General features: G+C 49.3%; 1 long non-coding RNA gene across 1 annotated transcript in view; it reads left to right on the top strand.

Moving 5' to 3' along the window:
- Nucleotides 1-2,010, top strand: part of LOC108529646 (uncharacterized) — a 10,878-nt gene extending 8,868 nt beyond the window's left edge. Inside the window, exons 2-3 of the long non-coding RNA XR_001885603.1 lie at nucleotides 695-855; nucleotides 1,801-2,010. This is a non-coding gene — a long non-coding RNA (uncharacterized LOC108529646). The remainder of the gene's footprint in view (nucleotides 1-694; nucleotides 856-1,800) is intronic.
- The last annotated feature ends 15,299 nt before the right edge of the window (nucleotides 2,011-17,309 follow it).

Below are 17,309 nucleotides of genomic sequence, written 5' to 3' on the forward strand. Positions count from 1 at the left end.
GGGCGTGGTGGCAGGTGCCTGTAGTCCCAGCTTCTCGGGAGGCTGAGGCAGGAGAATGGTGTGAACCCGGGAGGCGGCGGAGCTTGCAGTGAGCCAAGATCACACCACTGCACTCCAGCCTGGGTGACAGAGCGAGACTCTGTCTCAAAAGAAAAAAAAAGGCCGGGCGCGGTGGCTCAAGCCTGTAATCCCAGCACTTTGGGAGGCTGAGACGGGCGGATCACGAGGTCAGGAGATCGAGACCATCCTGGCTAACATGGTGAAACCCCATCTCTACTAAAAAACACAAAAAACCAGCCAGGCGAGGTGGCGGGCGCCTATAGTCCCAGCTACTCGGGAGGCTGAGGCAGGAGAATGGCATAAATCCGGGAGGCGGAGCTTGCAGTGAGCCAAGATCACAACACTGCACTCCAGCCTGGGCGACAGAGTGAGTGAGACTCTGTCTCAAAAAAAAAAAAAATTCTTTAAAATGTAACATTGTTACATCAAACATATCAAACTAGATAAGCAAAACTGCAACACAGGAAATCGATAGAAATAAAAAAGTAATTGAAGAATAACACAATTTCTTTCAGTCTCTGACAATGCAAGGAGAAAAAGAATGTGTATAGAGAGAAAAAGTTTATAGTGCCTAAGACAGATCGATCATCTGTTCTCCCCAGCACCACTAATGAAGTTCTCCCTTTTCTTCCAGAGTGATACCACCAGTCATCCCGCTGGGCAGGTCAGAGCCCTTCTCCCTCCAGCCCCGTGACCAGGAAATGCGTCACTGACTCTTGTCCGTGTAACCTGCCTGCCATTCCAGGGATCCATCCATTTCTGTCCATCTCCTCTGTCTCCACCCAGAGATCCAAGGTATCATCATCTCCCTCTTGGATCATTACAGGAGCCTTCTAACTCACCACTCTGACCAACCTCTTTCCACACCTCCTCACTGCGCTGCACACCACAGCCAGCGGGGATCTTTTCAAAACTTTTTTTTTTTTTTTGAGACGGAGTTTCACTTGTCACCCAGGCTGGAGTGCAGTGGTGCAGTCTCAGCTCACTGCAACTTCCGCCTCCCGAGTTCAAGTGATTCTCCTGCCTCAACCTCCTGAGTAGCTGGGACTACAGGTATGTGCCACCACACCCGGCTAATTTTTTGTATTTTAGTAGAGGCCATGTTTTCACCACATGGGCCAGGCTGGTCTCAAACTCCTGACCTCAGATGACCCACCCGCCTTGGCCTTCTAAAGTGCTGGGATTACAGGCCACTGCACCTGGCCTCAAAACATTTTCAGACCAGGTATGGTGGCTCGTGCCTGTAATCCCAGTGCTTTGGGAGGCTGAGACAGGAGGATCACTTGAGGCCAGGAGTTTGAGGTTGCGGAGAGCTATGATTGTGCCACTACATTCTAGCTTGGGTGACAGAGCAAGACTCTGTAAAAACAAACAAACCAAAACATTTGTACACCATCTCTCTAAGTCAAGTGGGCCAAAGGCTTTCTGTCACTTCCAGGACAAGGCAGAAATCTATGTGACCCATGGGACTGTGCCCGATATGGCTGTCCGCCTCTCCAGCTCATCTCAAGCCGTGTTCCACGTTCCCACTCTGTCCTCTAGCCATTCTTCCATTCCTTAAAGACCATGCCTCTCCCACCACAGGGCATCTGCACAAGCCATTTCCCAGGCCTGGGCTGTCCATCTCTAGGCTCTCTGTCTCATTCATGCCAACTCATCCCTCAGATCTCAGCTCAGCTGTCACCTGGCCAGGGAAGCCTTTTGTGACCCAGCCTTCTGGCTCACGTTCCTCTATTTCAGTCTCTCCTAGAACTCTGCTCCTCTCCTGCGTTGCACACATCCCACTGAGGCTGCGATGGGATTAGTGTCTGCCACTGGCACCACCACCACTAGCTTGCCTACAAGGACTGTGAAAAAAAGAATTGTTTCTGCTCACCCACTATTTCTGCCAATGGCTTGCACAGTATCTTAGATACAGTAGCTGCTGCAATATGAATGAATGAATCAGAATCAAATTATCAGCATTAGTTCAATTTTACTAATCTCTACCATCATACAACACATAACCTTTTCAGTTCTCATAGACTCTTGATGAAAACGGACCATGTGTTCGATTCTCACAAGGCCTCATATTCAGAAAAGTGAAAACAACTGACCACCTTCTCTCACTACCGCACAGTGTGACTGGAAAGAATTATGAAAACAAGGAACTGCCAGGTGCAGTGGCCCATGCCTATCATCTCAGTATCTGGGAGGCCAAGTGGGGAGGAACTCTTGAGGCTAGGAGTTTGAGATCAGTTTGGGCAACATAGCAAGACCCCGTCTCTACAAAATAAATAAGCGGGTCACGGTGGCACCACCTGTAGCTACAGAGAGGTTGAGGCAGGAGGATCTTGAGCCCAGGAACTGGAGGCTACAGTGAGCAACGGTCACGTCCCTACACTCCAGCCTGGATGATAGAGTGAGACCCCATCGTTTAAAGAAGAAAAAACAAACAAAAAAACCTGGAATCCAAAATCAACAAGGGTTCAGGCATAGTGGCTCATCCCTATAACCCCAGCACTTCGGGATTACAGGAGGATCACTTGAGCTCAGGAGTTTGAGATCAGCCTGGGCAACACAGTAAAGACCTTCATCTTTACTAAAATTTTTAAAAAGGCCAGGTGCAGTGACTCAGGCCTGTAATCCCAGCACTTTGGGAGGCTGAGGCGGGTGGATTGTCTGAGGTCAGGAGTTCGAGACCAGCCTGGCCAACATAGTGAAACCCCATATCTACTAAAAATACAAAAAATTAGCTGGACATGGTAGCAGATGCCTGTAGTCCCAGCTACTCGGGAGGCTGAGGCGGGAGAATGGCATGAACCTGGGAGGTGGAGCTTGCAGTGAGCCAAGATCACGCCACTGCACTCTAGGCAACAGAGTGAGACTCGATCTCAAAACCAAAACCAAAACCAAAAAACCTCCACCTTTAAAAAAAAAATTTTAAAAAAAATTAGCTGGCTGTGGTGGTGTGCACCTGTAGTCCCAGCTATGTGGGAGGCTGAGGCAGAGGATCCCTTGAGTCCAGCACTTTAAGGCTGCAGCGAGCTATGATCATGCCACTGCACTCCAGCCTGGGTGACAGAGCAAGGCCTCATCTAAAAAAAAAAAAAAAAAAAAAAAAAAAACACACAAGGGCTTTGTCTTTTCTCTGGTGTATCTCCAGCACCTACAATAGGTGCTCAATACACATTTTTGAACAAACAAATAGGAATAGAAAAATAAAATTGACCTGCTCAAACATAGGAGTGACAAGGAAAATAGGAGAGAAAAGAAAATTAGAGGTTCTACCAAGAAGGTACATTAGATCTCTAGGAATTTAGAAAGCAAACCAAAAAACGAGTGAATCAAGCTGGGTACAGTGGCTCACACCCACAATCCCTGCACTTTAGGAGGCCAAGATGAGAGGATCACTTGAGCCCAGGAGTTTGAGACCAGCCTGGCAACATAGCAAGACCCCGTTTCTACTAAAAATAAAAAAATTAGCCAGGTCTGGTAGCAAATGCCTGTAATCCCAGCTACTCAGGAGGCTGAGGTGGGAGGATTGCTTGAGCCCAGGAGCCTGAGGCTGCAGTGAGCCATAATTGTACCACAACAGAGCGAGACCCCATCTCAAAAAAAAAAAAAAATGAATCAAATTATCAAAGAAATAATGTGATTTTCCAAGAATTAAAGAACACGGAGGAAAAAACATGACTCTAGATGGAGAGACCCACCAGGTGCCCAGCAAAATGAATGAAACATACCCACACCAAGCCACATAACCTTGAAACCTCAGAACACCCGAGACAAGGAGAGGATGCTGCCACTTTCAGAGAGGAAAGTCAGATCACCTGCAAAGACTCAAGAATCAGAATAGCTTTAGACTTCTAAAGAGCAACACTGGACACTAAAAGACAACTGATGCCTTCAAAACTCTGAAGAAACAGAATTTCCAAACTAGAATTCTTCACCATGACAGACTACCAAGGGCCTGATAAAAATTAGAATAAAAATATTTAAGATATGCAGTATCTTTTTTAAATTGCCTTCCATGCACCTTTTCTCAGAAAGCCACTAAACGAAATACTCCACCAAAACTAGGTAATAAGACAAAAAAAGATCCAGGATTCAAGGACTATAACACAGGAAAGATGGAAAGGTCCAGAATGACACTGGGTCTGAGCCAGTGTAGTAAGTCCAGATTGGTATGAAGATTAAGTATGGGCCAGGTGCAGTGGCTCACACCTGTAATCCCTGCACTTTGGGAGGCCAAGGCAGGTGGATCACTTGAGGTCAGGAGTTCGAGACCAGCCTGGCCAACATGGCAAAACGCTGTCTCTACTAAAAATACAAAAATTAGCTGGGCATGGTGGTGGGTGGCTGTAATCCCGGCTACTCAGGAGGCTGAGGCAGGAGAATCACTTGAACCTGGGAGGTGGAGGTTGCAGTGAACTGAGATCGCCCCACTGAACTCCAGCCTGGGCAACAGTGAGACTCCCTCTCAAAACAAAACAAAACAAAACAAAACAAAAAAAGATGTAAGTATGGTAGCCATGAAAATGCACCTCTCAGATCTCAGATCTCCAAGCACAGGGAACCACACTTGGCCAAGGACCTCAGCTGCTGTCCTCTAAAACCCATGCTCAAGTTTGAACCATGGACATCCTTCCCACAAGTTGCTCTGGGTTAGTGACCAAGTGCAACAAGGATCCTAAGGGAGAGCCATGCCTGGGACTCCTCTGATGGCTGAATTTGGCTGGAGACTCTCCATGGCTTTGCTGAACCCTTCTCACACTGTCAGTCCAGGATGTTCCACTCAACCCTCTCTCCTTCACTTGGGGTCTGATGCTCCCCCGGCCTCCTCTAGCTCCTCCCTGTGGTTTCTCCCAGAAGCATGTCTCCCACATTCTTACGTGTTCAATTTCATCTTGGTGTCTGTCTCTCCAAAGACCCAGACTACCACAAGTGGAACCAGGAGTGGTCTGAGGAAATGGGAGGTAAGATAGGGATTGGAATGGTCTCACCGACTGCCCAATGTGGGAAGAGGACACAGTCCTGGTCAGTAGGTGGCATAAATAGATCCCAGTCCAACGTGGTGGCTCCATTGCTAAAGACCTGATCAGTGGTGACCTGGGGAATGTCCTGGAGGAGGGAATGCTGTGGCAGCTGTGATGATGCAGAATTTGAAGATTATCCAGGGTGGAGGTGGGACAATGCCAGGGAAACTGCCGAGGTGGCTTCTCACTGCTAAATTGTCCTGATGCTCTGTCTGCAGCAAGTAAGAAACTAAGAACTGTGAACAAGCAGTTCATGGCTAAGTGTGAGCACCAGAGAGCCTTGGTATTGCGGAGTGTAAAAAAAGGATTTTTTTTTTTTTTTTTTTTGAGACAGAGTCTTGCTCTGTCACCCAGGCTGGAGTGCAGTGGCACCGCACCATTCCACTGCAACCTCCACCTCCCGGGTTCAAGAGATTCTCCAGCCTCAGCCTCCCAAGTAGCTGGGATTACAGGTGCCCACCACCACGCCTGGCTAATTTTTGTAGTTTTAGTAGAGTCAGGGTTTCACCATGTTGGCCAGGCTGGTCTCGAACTCCTGACCTCAAGGGATTCACCTGCTTTGGCCTCCCAAAGTGCTGGGATTAAAGGTGTGAGCCACCGCACCCAACTGAGTTTCCTGTCTTGTTGGCTAGCAGAAGATTCTTACAGTCTACATTTTGATAATTCCTGTTGGTTTTAGACATTGGAGGCATCTTCACCTGGTCTATGATCTCCCTGTTAACTTCACTCCAAGGAAAACCGATCAGTTGTGTCCTTTATTTCTCTGTCCTTCAGTGGTAACGAGCAGCTCACCATCCACCTAGAACAACGTGGTGGAGAGAGAAGAGCAGTGCCTAAGAGTTATGTGCAGGGACAATTGTTTTGTTTTCCAAGTGAACTTTTTTTTTTTGAGACAGAGTTTCACTCTTGTTGCCCAGGCTGGAGTGCAATGGCGCGATCTCGACTCACCGCAACCTCCGCCTCCCAAGTTCAAGCGATTCTCCTGCCTCAGCTTCCCGAGTAGCTGAGATCACAGGCATGCACCACCACGCCCGGCTAATTTTGTATTTTTAGTATAGACAGGGTTTCTCCATGTTGGTCAGGCTGGTCTCAAATTCCCGACCTCAGGTGATCCACCCGCCTTGGCCTCCCAAAGTGCTGGGATTACAGGCATGAGTCACTGCGCCTGGCTAATTTTTGTATTTTTAGTAGAGACAGGGTTTCACCATGTTGGCCAGACTGGTCTTGAACTCCTGACCTCAGGTAATCTACCCACCTGGGCCTCCCAAAGTGCTGGGATTACAGGCGTGCGTGAGCCACCGCGCCTGGCCTGAGTGGATAACCTATTGAAAGAACTAATGAAATTCTTCAACATAACCAGATAAACACAGAAATAAAAACGAAATATGTCAGCAATAAACAATTTTTCTTAAAAGTGGGTGACTTCTGGTTTGCCCTAGGATGGTGAGCTAGCATACAGGTTGTTGGCTTCCTTCCTTAGCCGAACCCTGAGTGCTAAAGAGATTAAAAGAAAGCATATTGATTCAAGGAACTAAAGATCAGAAGAAAATTCTAGGGAGAGAAGGCGGTTGTGAGCAAATGTAGAGGGGAGCACAGCAGCCCAGAGCGGGGCAGAGCTGGGGGCTGTGGCGGATGAATCAGGACCCCTTGCCTACTTCACTTATTAACTAGAAGGATTCACATGGCCTGATGAGGTTATACCACAGCTAAGGCTGACTAAGCAAAGGATACAACACGGGACCAGAGAGAGATACACATAGACAAAGTCCAGGGAGGCCAAGAGCAGGTTGCAGGGTGTGCTTCCTTTCCAGGTGTGGGCCACAGAGGTGTGAGATGTCTCTGCCCAGCGAAACTCACCCAGGTCTCGAAATCCATTGCTCTAAGAAGATGGTCACACAGGCACTTTCCTGCCACGTGACCAGCCATAGTAACCAAAACACAGCACTCCAAAACAGATGCCAGATGCACATCCTAAGTCTTGATGTTAAACGTTCTGACATCTGACAGGCTGCTCATCCTGCCTCAGTGCCCCAGGACTACAGATTAACATTCATCAGTAACTACATGCACATTCCAAGAGTTTCCTTCTCAGCTTGTCCCAGGTCAGTGCCATAGCTCCAGGCACTCCCAGAGACCAGCAAAGACTGAGTAAGCCAGGCCTGCTCGCAACAGAAACGCAGACTGTGGAAACCCTTGGCCTTTCCTCTTGCCTCTTTTAGAACTCTCAACAAAGCCATCTGGACCAGATACCGTGGGGGTTTTTTGTCTTTTTTTTTCATTAAAAAAAAAAAAAATACTGAGCTACAACCAGTAACATTCACCTATTTTAAGTGTACAGCCTTCGTGAACCCTTCCACATGACTATGCCTGAACCACCACCACTCGGATCAGAGTGTAAAACCTTTCCAGCACCCAGCAAGCTTCTCTTGTGCCTCTTGTCAGTGGCCCCCAAGGTAACCACTGTTCTAATTTCAATCACCACAGATTCGTTTTGCTTGCATTTGAAATTCATGTAATACAGTGAATACATTATGAAGTCTTGAGTATAAACTTTTTTGAGACAGAGTCTCCCTCTGTCCCCCAGGCTGGAGTGCAGTGGTGCGATCTCGGCTCACTGCAACCTCCACCTCCTGCGTTCAAGTGAGTCTCCTCCTGAGTAGCTGGGATTACACCCACACCCACCACGCCCAGCTAATTTTTGTATTTTTAGTAGAGATGGGGTTTCACCAGTTTGGCCAGGCTGGTCTCAAACTCCTAGCCTCAAGTGATTCACCTGCCTCAGCCTCCCAAAGCGCTGCATTACAAGCATGAGCCTGTATTCCCCAGCCTGAGTATTACCTTTTTTTTTTTGAAACAGTCTCGCTCTGTCGCCCAGGCTGGAGCGCAGTGGCGCAATCTCAGCTCACTGCAACCTCCGCCTCCCTGGTTCAAGCGATTCTTCTGACTCAGCCTCCTGAGTAGCTGGGACTACAGGCACGTGCCACCACGCCCAGCTAATTTTTGTATTTTTAGTAGAGACAGGGTTTCACTGTGTTAGCCAGGATGGTCTCGATCTCCTGACCTCATGATCCACCTGCCTCGGCCTCCCAAAGTGCCAGGATTACAGGCATGAGCCACCGCATCTGGCCTACCTATTTTTAAATTTAACTTTTATTGCTTGTTTTGAGATGGGGGTCTCCTTATGTTTCCCAGGTTGGTCTCCAACTGCTAGAGCATCCTCAAGCGATCCTCCTACTTCAGGCTCCAAGTAGCTAGGGTTATAGGTGCATGCCACTGTGCCCAGCTTTGAGCCTAACCTTTTTTGCTTAATGTTACATTTGTAAGATTCAGCCATGTTAGCAATTTATGGTCAGTAGTTCATTCTTTTTTATAGTTGTATGTATACTCATTGTTGGAATACAGCATTTCTCCTCAATAATTTTACCAATTTACCCTTCCGCCTGCTCTGAGAGGCAATTCCAGTTGAGTTACATTTCCACTGACACTGTTAGGAGATGCCTTTTGGGAGGGCAAACTTTTAACTCCTTTTCAATTTGTTCTAGTTTTACTCATCTCTTCTGTTTTTGTTTTGTTTTGCTTTGTTTTGTTTTGTTTTTCTGCCTTCTCTAGAATCAATTCTGTGTATTTGTTTTCCTGGAAGATAAATCATTTACATAGATTTTACATTTCATCAGCATGAGTATGATAGTTTTGTTGTTGCTGTTGTTTTTGAGACGGAGTCTTGCTCTGTCGCACAGGCTGGAGTGGAGTGGTGTGATCTCGGCTCACTGCCACCTCTGCCTCCCTGGTTCAAGAGCTTCTCCTGCCTCAGCTTCCTGAGTAGCTGGGCCTACAGGTGCGCACCACCAGGCCTGGCTAATTTTTGTATTTTTAGTAGAGATAGTGTTTCACCATGTTGGCCAGGATGCTCTCAATCTCTTGACCTTGTGATAGGATTTGATATGCCATGTTTTCATTTTGTGTATTACATATAAAATACACAAAAATCAAATTGTATTAAAATCTTGTACCAAAAACATGAGTCCCCTGACTCCCTTGTCAGGGTGACTCACTTGTTATAAATAACAAGTATTTATATGTTTTTTTTTTTAATTTTTATTTTTTTAAGATGGGGCCTTGCTATGTTGCACAGGCTGGTCTTGAACTCCTGGCCTCAAGTGGTACACTGACCTCAACCTCCCAAAGTGCTGCGATTACAGGTGTGAGCCACTGTGCCTAGCCCATTTATGCTTTTTTAAAATATATGAATTTGAGGCAGGGCGCAGTGGCTCACGCCTGTAATCCCAGCACTTTGGGAGGTCAAGGCTAGCCGATCGCCTGAGGTCAGGCGTTCGAGACAAGCCTGAACATGGAGAAACCTTGTCTCTACTAAAAATACAAAATTAGCCGGGTGTGGTGGTACAGGCCTGTAATCCCAGCTATTCGGAATGCTGAGGCAGGAGGATTGATTGAACCCAGGAGGCAGAGGTTGCAGTGAGCTGAGATCACGACATTGCACTCCAGCCTGGGCAACAGGAGTGAAACTCCATCTCAAAAAATATATATAGATACGGCTTATGTCTGTAATCCCAGCACTTTGGGAAGCCAAGGCAGGCAGATCACTTGAGGTCAGGAGTTCAAGACCAGCCTGGCTAACATAGTGAAACTGTCTCTACTAAAAATATAAAAATTAGTCAGGCATGGTGGTGGGCGCCTGTAATCCCAGCTACTCAGGAGGCTGAGGCCGCGTCACTTAAACCTGGGAGGCAGCGAGCCGAGATCACGCCACTGCACTCCAGTCTGGGGGACAGAGTGAGACTCTGTCTCAAAAACAAAAACAAAAGAAAACAGAGCTGTCAGGGAACCCCCCGGCCAGCACTGGCTATGAGACCTGCCTTCATGTTTTTGCTGCGCTGCCTCCTTGGTGGGGAGGGCCCTGCTGGAGGTGTGGCCTCAGCACAAACGCAAGGTGGATTTCTTTTCTTTTTCTTTTTTTTTGAGATAGTGTTTTGCTCTTGCTGCCCAGGCTGGAGTGCAATGGCGTGATCTCGGCTCACCGCAACCACCACCTCCAGGTTCAAGCGATTCTCCTGCCTCAGCCTCCGGAGTAGCTGGGATTACAGGCACATGCCACCATGCCTGGCTCATTTTTGTATTTTTTTTTTAGTAGAGACGGGGTTTCTCCACGTTGGTCGGGCTGGTCTCGAACTCCTGACCTCAGGTGATCCGCCTGCCTTGGCCTCCCAAAGTGCTAGGATTATAAGCATGAGCCACCACACCCAGCCTGCAAGGTGGATTTCAAAGCTCAGCAGCGTGGACACCTGGTCAGTCATGCTCCTTGCCGTTGGAGGTCTGTGAGGCGCACTGTCACACCTATTTCTCTACACCTATTGCGGAAACAGCAATTCTGGGATTTCTGTGAGCCTTGCTTCCTTGCGGAACTGGGAGGGAGGAGGCAGTGAGGTGAAAGGCAGCCTCCTTCGCCAGTGTTGACCCTGGGATTAGGCTGGGTGCAGTGGCTCACGCCTGTAATCACAGCATTTGGGGAGGCCAAGGCAGGAGGTTGGTTGGAGGTCAGGAGTTCAAGATCAGCCCAGGCAACATATCGAGACTCCCATCTCTATTAAAAAAAAAAAAAAAAAAAAAATAGGCACCTCTGTTCCCAGTTACTCTGGAGGATGAGGATGGAGGATGTCTTGAGCCTGGGAGGTCAAGGCTGCAGTGAGCCATGATCATGTCACTGCACTCCAGCCTGGGCGACAGAGTGAGACCCTGTCTCAAAACAGAAACCAAAACTCTTGTGATTGCAGACTGTACTCATCTTCCCCCTCCTCCAGTACCCATTCTAAATGCCTCTCCCCCAGCAATTGTGGCAGGTGTCACCAGGCTGCCTGGTGGAGTGACCCACACCTTCGTTTCTGAAGGGTCTGAGCACTTATGGATGGGTACCCCCTTCTCAGTCTGGGGTTGCTGCAGATGCCTGTGCACAGATACAGTGGGGGAGGGGAGTTCCCGAAGGCATCCCAGTGATCACGCAGGGCTGGAGATGCTGCTCCCGTCCCCACTGTGGGAAAGCAGCCCCACCTTCTGCTCATCAGTGACCTCTGCCAACGTGCTGATTCCTTTTTCCTCCTGCTGGCCTGGCAGCAGCTGGAATTGTAGTTCAGTAGGATTCTTGCTGATCCCTTTGGTGACCAGGACATCCAACCGCGTGGAGCCCAGAGCTGTGGCACAGGAAGCACAAGATGGCAAGCGGGGCCACTCCTGTTTTCACCCCTTGTTTCAATCAAAAGTCATGTGTCTTGGCCGGGCGCGGTGGCTCACGCTTGTAATCTCAGCACTTTGGGAGGCCGAGGCAGGTGGATTGCTTGAGGCCAGGAGTTGAACACCAACTTGGGCAACATGGCAAAATCCCAAGTTTACAAAAAATTAGCTGGATGGTGGCATGTGCCTGTAGTCCCAACTATTCAGAAGGCTGAAGCAGGAAGATTGCTTGAGCCCAGGAGGCTGAGGCAGCTGTGAGCCATGATCACACCACTGCACCCCACCCTGGATGACAGAATGAGACACTGTCTCAAAAAAAATAAAAGTTGAGGACCTTTCCAGGCTGTAGTCAGAGAGAGAAAGGTGCCCATGGGACAATGGTCAGAGTCGCAACATTGATGGCTTTGAAACTGGAGGAGGGAGCCACGAGCCAAGGAATGTGAGCAGCCTCTAGAACTTAGAATAAGTGAGGAAATGGCTTCTCCCCAAGAGCTCTGGAAAGGAATGCAGCCCTCCCGACCCCAAGCTTTGAGCCCAGTGAGACCAGTGTCACACTTCTGAGCTACAGAACCGTGAGATCATACATTTGTACTTTTTATTTATTTTCTGAGATGGAGTCTCACTTTGTTGCCCAGGCTGGAGTACAGTGGGGCCATCTCAGTTCACTACAGCCTCCATCTCCCAAGTTCAAGCGATTCTTCTGCCTCAGCCTCCCAAGTAGCTGGGATTACAAACATGAACCACCATGCCTGGCTAATTTTTGTATTTTTAGTAGAGATGGGGTTTCACCACGTGGGTCAGGCTGGTCTCCAACTCCCAACTTCAAGTGATCTGCCCACTTCGGCCTCCCAAAGTGCTGGGATTATAGGCATGAGCCACTGCACCCGGCCCATTTGTACTTTTAGAGACACTACATGTGTAGTGGTTTGTTATAGCAGAAGTAGAAAAACAGTCGATCACATTCCTTAACCATCTCTACAACCTCAAGCTCCCTGGGAACCTCCCTTCAGCTCGTTGGTCTTTCCAGTAATTGTGGTCTCCTGGCTTCTTGCAATTAAGTGCTGTCACTTGGAATACATAACTGGTAATGAATCCAGCTCTGTGACTGCTTCCCCTGCTGTCAGCTCTGGCCTGCAGAGGGGAGTCACCACCGACCTGCTTAGCAAGGTGTGCCTCTCTCACCAGCCTTGCTGATGGCGCCAGTGGAGGGGGACTCCTCTGAGGGGCCTTCTACCTCACACAGCACGTTCATTCCAGCGTGCCCCCTTCACTTACTGTCTTTAGTCTTCAACTCGATCATTTCACCTCCACTGATAACTGGGTATCATTTTTTCCAGACTTTTTCTTGAGATGGAGTCTCCTTCTGTCACCCCGGCTGGAGTGTAGTGGTGCGATCTCGTCTCACTGCAACCTCCACCTCCCAGGTTCAAGCAATTCTCCTGCCTTAGCCTCCTGAGTAGCTGGGATTACAGGCACCTGCCACCACACCTGGCTAATTTTTTTTTTTTTTTTTTTTTTTTTTTTTTTTGTATTTTTAGAAGAGACGGGGTTTCATCATGTTGGCCAGGCTGGTCTCAAACTCCTAGCCTCAAGTGATCCGCCTGCCTTGGCCTCCCAAAGTGCTGGGATTACAGGCCTGAGCCACCACACTGGGCCTTTTCCAAGCTTCTAACAGCTACCTGAGCAGTAAGTTTGCTCCATCTCCTGGGTTTGCGGTTTGACTGTTAAATCCCATGTCCCAGGAAAGTGCCCAAAGTCAACGAAGTATTGCATATCCAAGTTGCAGTCTTCTTTTTTTTTTTTTTTTTTGAGATAGAGTCTTGCTCTGTTGCCCAGGATGGAGTGCAATGGCGCAATCTCGGCTCACTGCAACCTCCGCCTCCCAGGTTCAGGTTCCTCCCAAGCAGCTGAGACCACAGGCACACGCCACCACGCCTGGCTAATTTTTGTATTTTTTAATAGAGATGGGTTTTTGCCACGTTAGCCAGGCTGTTCTCGAACTTCTGACCTCAGGTGATCCACCCGCCTCAGCCTCCCAAAGTGGGAGCTGGGATTATAAGCGTGAGCCACCACACGTGGCTGCACCCATTTTAAAAAAAGGGAAGACTGGGCGCGGTGGTTCACGCCTGTAATCCCAGCACTTTGGGAGGCTGAGGCGGGTGAATCACAAGGTCAGGAGATGGAGACCATCCTGGCTAACATGGTGAGACCCCGTCTCTATTAAAAATACAAAAAATTAGCCAGGCATGGTGGTGGGCGCCTGTAGTCCCAGCTATTTGGGAGGCTGAGGCAGGAGAATGGCGTGAACCCAGGAGGCAGAGCTTGCAGTGAGCCGAGATTGCCCCACTGCACTCCAGCCTGGGTGACAGAGCAAGACTCCGTCTCAAAAAAAAAAAAAAAAAAAAAAAAAAAATAAATAACTAAATAAAGGGAAAACCACACACTGTATGAGTCCTTTTGCAACCAGTTATCTGACAAATGATTAGTAGCAAGAATAAACACACGGGACAATTACAAATCAATTACAGCCCAGAAGAAACAGACAACGGCGATTCGCAGCAGAAACCAGAACGACCAAGCGCCATGTGAAAAGATGGGCAGTTTCTCAAGCAACCAGGGAGATGCAAGTTAAAATCACAACTATATTGAAGAACATTTGTAAAATCTGTGGGTGCCAAGGAACAGGAAGAATGCACGTCATCGACCCTCGCGTACGCACAGAGGGGGATCTGACCACTGATCCCATGGCTGGAGGGCCATTTGGCAATATCTAGTGGAGCTGAAGAAATAAACAGCCTTAAGGCCCAGCAAGCCCACTTCGATTTAAATGCTCACAAGTTCTCACACTAGAACAACAAGGACACACGTGCCAGAATGTCCGCTGCATCATGGTTTATAAGAGTAAAAAGCAGGAAACTACCCCAGTATAGTTTATCCCACAGGACACCACGCAGCAGCAATCCAAATAAATGAGCTAGAACTTCACTTACGAACATGGAAAAACCAAATTGCTAATATTCAATCTTTATAAAAAGTAACTTAGTGCCATGAAGCACATCTCAACAGATTTCAAAAAATTTAAATAATGCAGAAAATGTGCTGAGACCACAATGCAATTAAGTTATAAACCAACAACAGTAGGTATGGAGTTTCCTGTTAATGGGGTGATGAGAATGTTCTGGAACTAGATGGTGGTGATGGTTGCATAGCATTATGAATGTCCTAAATGCCACTGAGTGTACACTTTAAAATGGCTAAAACTGTAAACTCCATCAGTTTTTAAAAATCATTAACAAAAAATACCTTAGAAAACCCCGTATTAGTAAAATAATACTCTGTGGCCAGGCGTGGTGACTCACACCTGTAATCCCAGCACTCTGGGAGGCTGAGGTGGCCTCCCAGATCACTTGAGCCCAAGAGTTTGAGACTAGCCTGGGCTGGTCACATCTTTAGCAGAGATGGTGAAACTCCATCTCTACGAAAAATACAAAAAATAGCTAGGTGTGGTGGCGCCTGTAGTCCCATCTACTTGGGAAGCTGAGGTAGGAGGATCACCTGAGCCTGGGAGGTCAAAGCTGTGGTGAGCTGTGATTATACCACTACACTCCAGCCCAAGCGATAAGAGACCCTATCTCAAAAAATACTACTAGTCTTCTAAATAACTGGTAAGTCGGCCGGGCGCGTTGGCTCAAGCCTGTAATCCCAGCACTTTGGGAGGCCGAAGCGGGTGGATCACGAGGTCAGGAAATCAAGACCATCCTGACTAACATGGTGAAACCCCGTCTCCACTAAAAATAAAAAAAAATTAGCCGCACGTGGTGGCGGGCGCCTGTAGTCCCAGCTACTCGGAGGCTGAGGGGGGAGAATGGCGTGAACCCGGGAGGCGGAGCTTGCAGTGAGCTGAGATCCGGCCACCGCACTCCAGCCTGGGCGACACAGCGAGACTCCGTCTCAAAAAACAAACCAACAAACAAAAAAACTGGTAAGTCAAAATAGAAAGCATAATGGGCTTCAGAAAGCTAATAAGGAAAATATGACATTAAAATGTATCAGATGAAGCAAAAGCCACACTTAGAAACGTATGATTTCAGGCCAGGCGTGGTGGCCCATGCCTGGAATCCCAGCACTTTGGGAGGGTGAGGTGGGTGGATCACCTGAGGTCAGGAGTTCCAGACCAGCCTGGCTAACATGGTGAAAGCCCGCCTCTACTAAAAATACAAAAATTAGCCGGGCGTGGTGGCACACACCTGTAATCTCAGCTACTTGGGAGGCTGAGGCAGGAGAATCGCTTGATCGCTTGAAACCGGGATGTGGAGGTTGCAGTGAGCCGAGGTTGTGCCACTGCACTCCAGCCTGGCAACAGAGCGAGACTCCATCTCCAAAAAAAAAAAAAAAAAGAACCAAAGTAAGGAGAACTTGTCCCAGAGGGCTAGAGGGAAGGAAACAGGTGGCCTCTCAGCTACATGCAACGCAGGCCCCTGCACCTTGAGAAAAGCTGATCTCGCAGACACGGAGGTGGCTGGCACAATCCGAGTGGAGTGTGGAGATGTGCAAGTTGACTAGGATTCAGTGTCCCAACTGGGAAACAGTCCTGTCGTTATGTAAGTGACCTTAGGAAATCTACACTGAGAAATTCATATCCAAAGGGGCATGGGCTCTAGGACAGTTCAGGCTCCAGTGCTCCTGGGGGCAGAGTCCAGATTCAGTTCCAAGCTAGGAGGAGCTTCCACGAATGGGCAGCACCCTGTCAAAGCCAAGGGTTTGTGCTGATTCTCCCTCACTGAAGGGAAGACCCCGGACCCACGATGGCACCGCGAAGCCCCCAAGTGCACAGACTGGCTCTTGGTTCAGAGCCTGGATTGCTTCATCTGACATGGAGGACCCCAGGCCTCCGAGGCTGCGCTTCCTGGAAAGGCTCCTTGTGGCCATCTGAATGAGCCCTGAGCAGGTCTGAGAAGCAGAAACCCCTCCAGGGCTGCGACTTGGGAAACGCAGGCCTGTTTCTTGGCCTGTGCTGACTCCAGCCCTCCGCCCTGCTGGGAGCAGTGTGACTCCAGTCGGCAGCCTTTGACCCTCCAGGGCCCAGACCCTTCTTAGAGAGTAGAGCAGGGGATCTGAGGGGCCTGAACTCCAAGCTGGGTGGGGCCAAAGTCCTCAGCCAAGACGCCGGGTCCCCAGCCTGGGATGAATGCTGTTTGCGTTCCTCTCTCCCATCACCTAGAGGAAGGGCCCAAAAACAACCTCAACCCCGCACCGCATCTGTGCCAGGAGCAGCGCTGCCTCGCTGAGGGGGAGCACAGAACCTCCAAACACCCCCTCCCCACTGTTCCCGGCTCGTGGGGACAGGCAATGACAGGCCTTCATCTACCCCCAGGTGGAAGGGCTCAAACGCGCTGCTTCTGGAGGCGTCCTGGGTCCCCTCTGCTGATACCTTTGGCTTACCCGAGCCCAGGGCAGGCCCAGGAGCAGATCCAGGAGACCCCGAGAGTGTGAGCCAGGAGCCAAGACCCTGCGGCACTTACCTGGAGCCAGGAGGAAAGCCCAGGGGACCCAAACTTCTGCGGGCTGCGCAGGACGCCGCTGACCTCGGGAGCCCGGGAGGACGCGCTTCCCAGGAGCCACAGGTGTGCCTCGTTAGCAGGAAACACAGTCCCCGTGGGCCCTGCGCACACCCCGCCCACGGGGTAAATCAGGACCTAAATTCGGTCAAGGAAGCGCACTCCCATTCACCCTGGACCAGACCCCGGTCAGGGCAGGCCGAGGGCAGATCTGCCCCGCAGAGCGTCATCCTTCGGCTGTGGGGCATCGGCGCCTGGCACAGAAACCCCACTTGGGAGGCTGAGCTGGAAGGATCACTTGGGCCCAGGAGTTCAAGACCAGCCTGGGCAACAAAGCAAGACCCCATCTCTCTCTTTTTTTTTTTGAGACGGAGTCTCGCTCTGTGGCCCGGGCTGGAGTGCAGTGGCTGGATCTCAGCTCACTGCAAGC

Source organism: Rhinopithecus bieti, unplaced genomic scaffold (assembly GCF_001698545.2).
Source record: "Rhinopithecus bieti isolate Rb0 unplaced genomic scaffold, ASM169854v2 scaffold_6776, whole genome shotgun sequence".
In the NCBI taxonomy this organism is placed as follows: domain Eukaryota; kingdom Metazoa; phylum Chordata; class Mammalia; order Primates; family Cercopithecidae; genus Rhinopithecus; species Rhinopithecus bieti.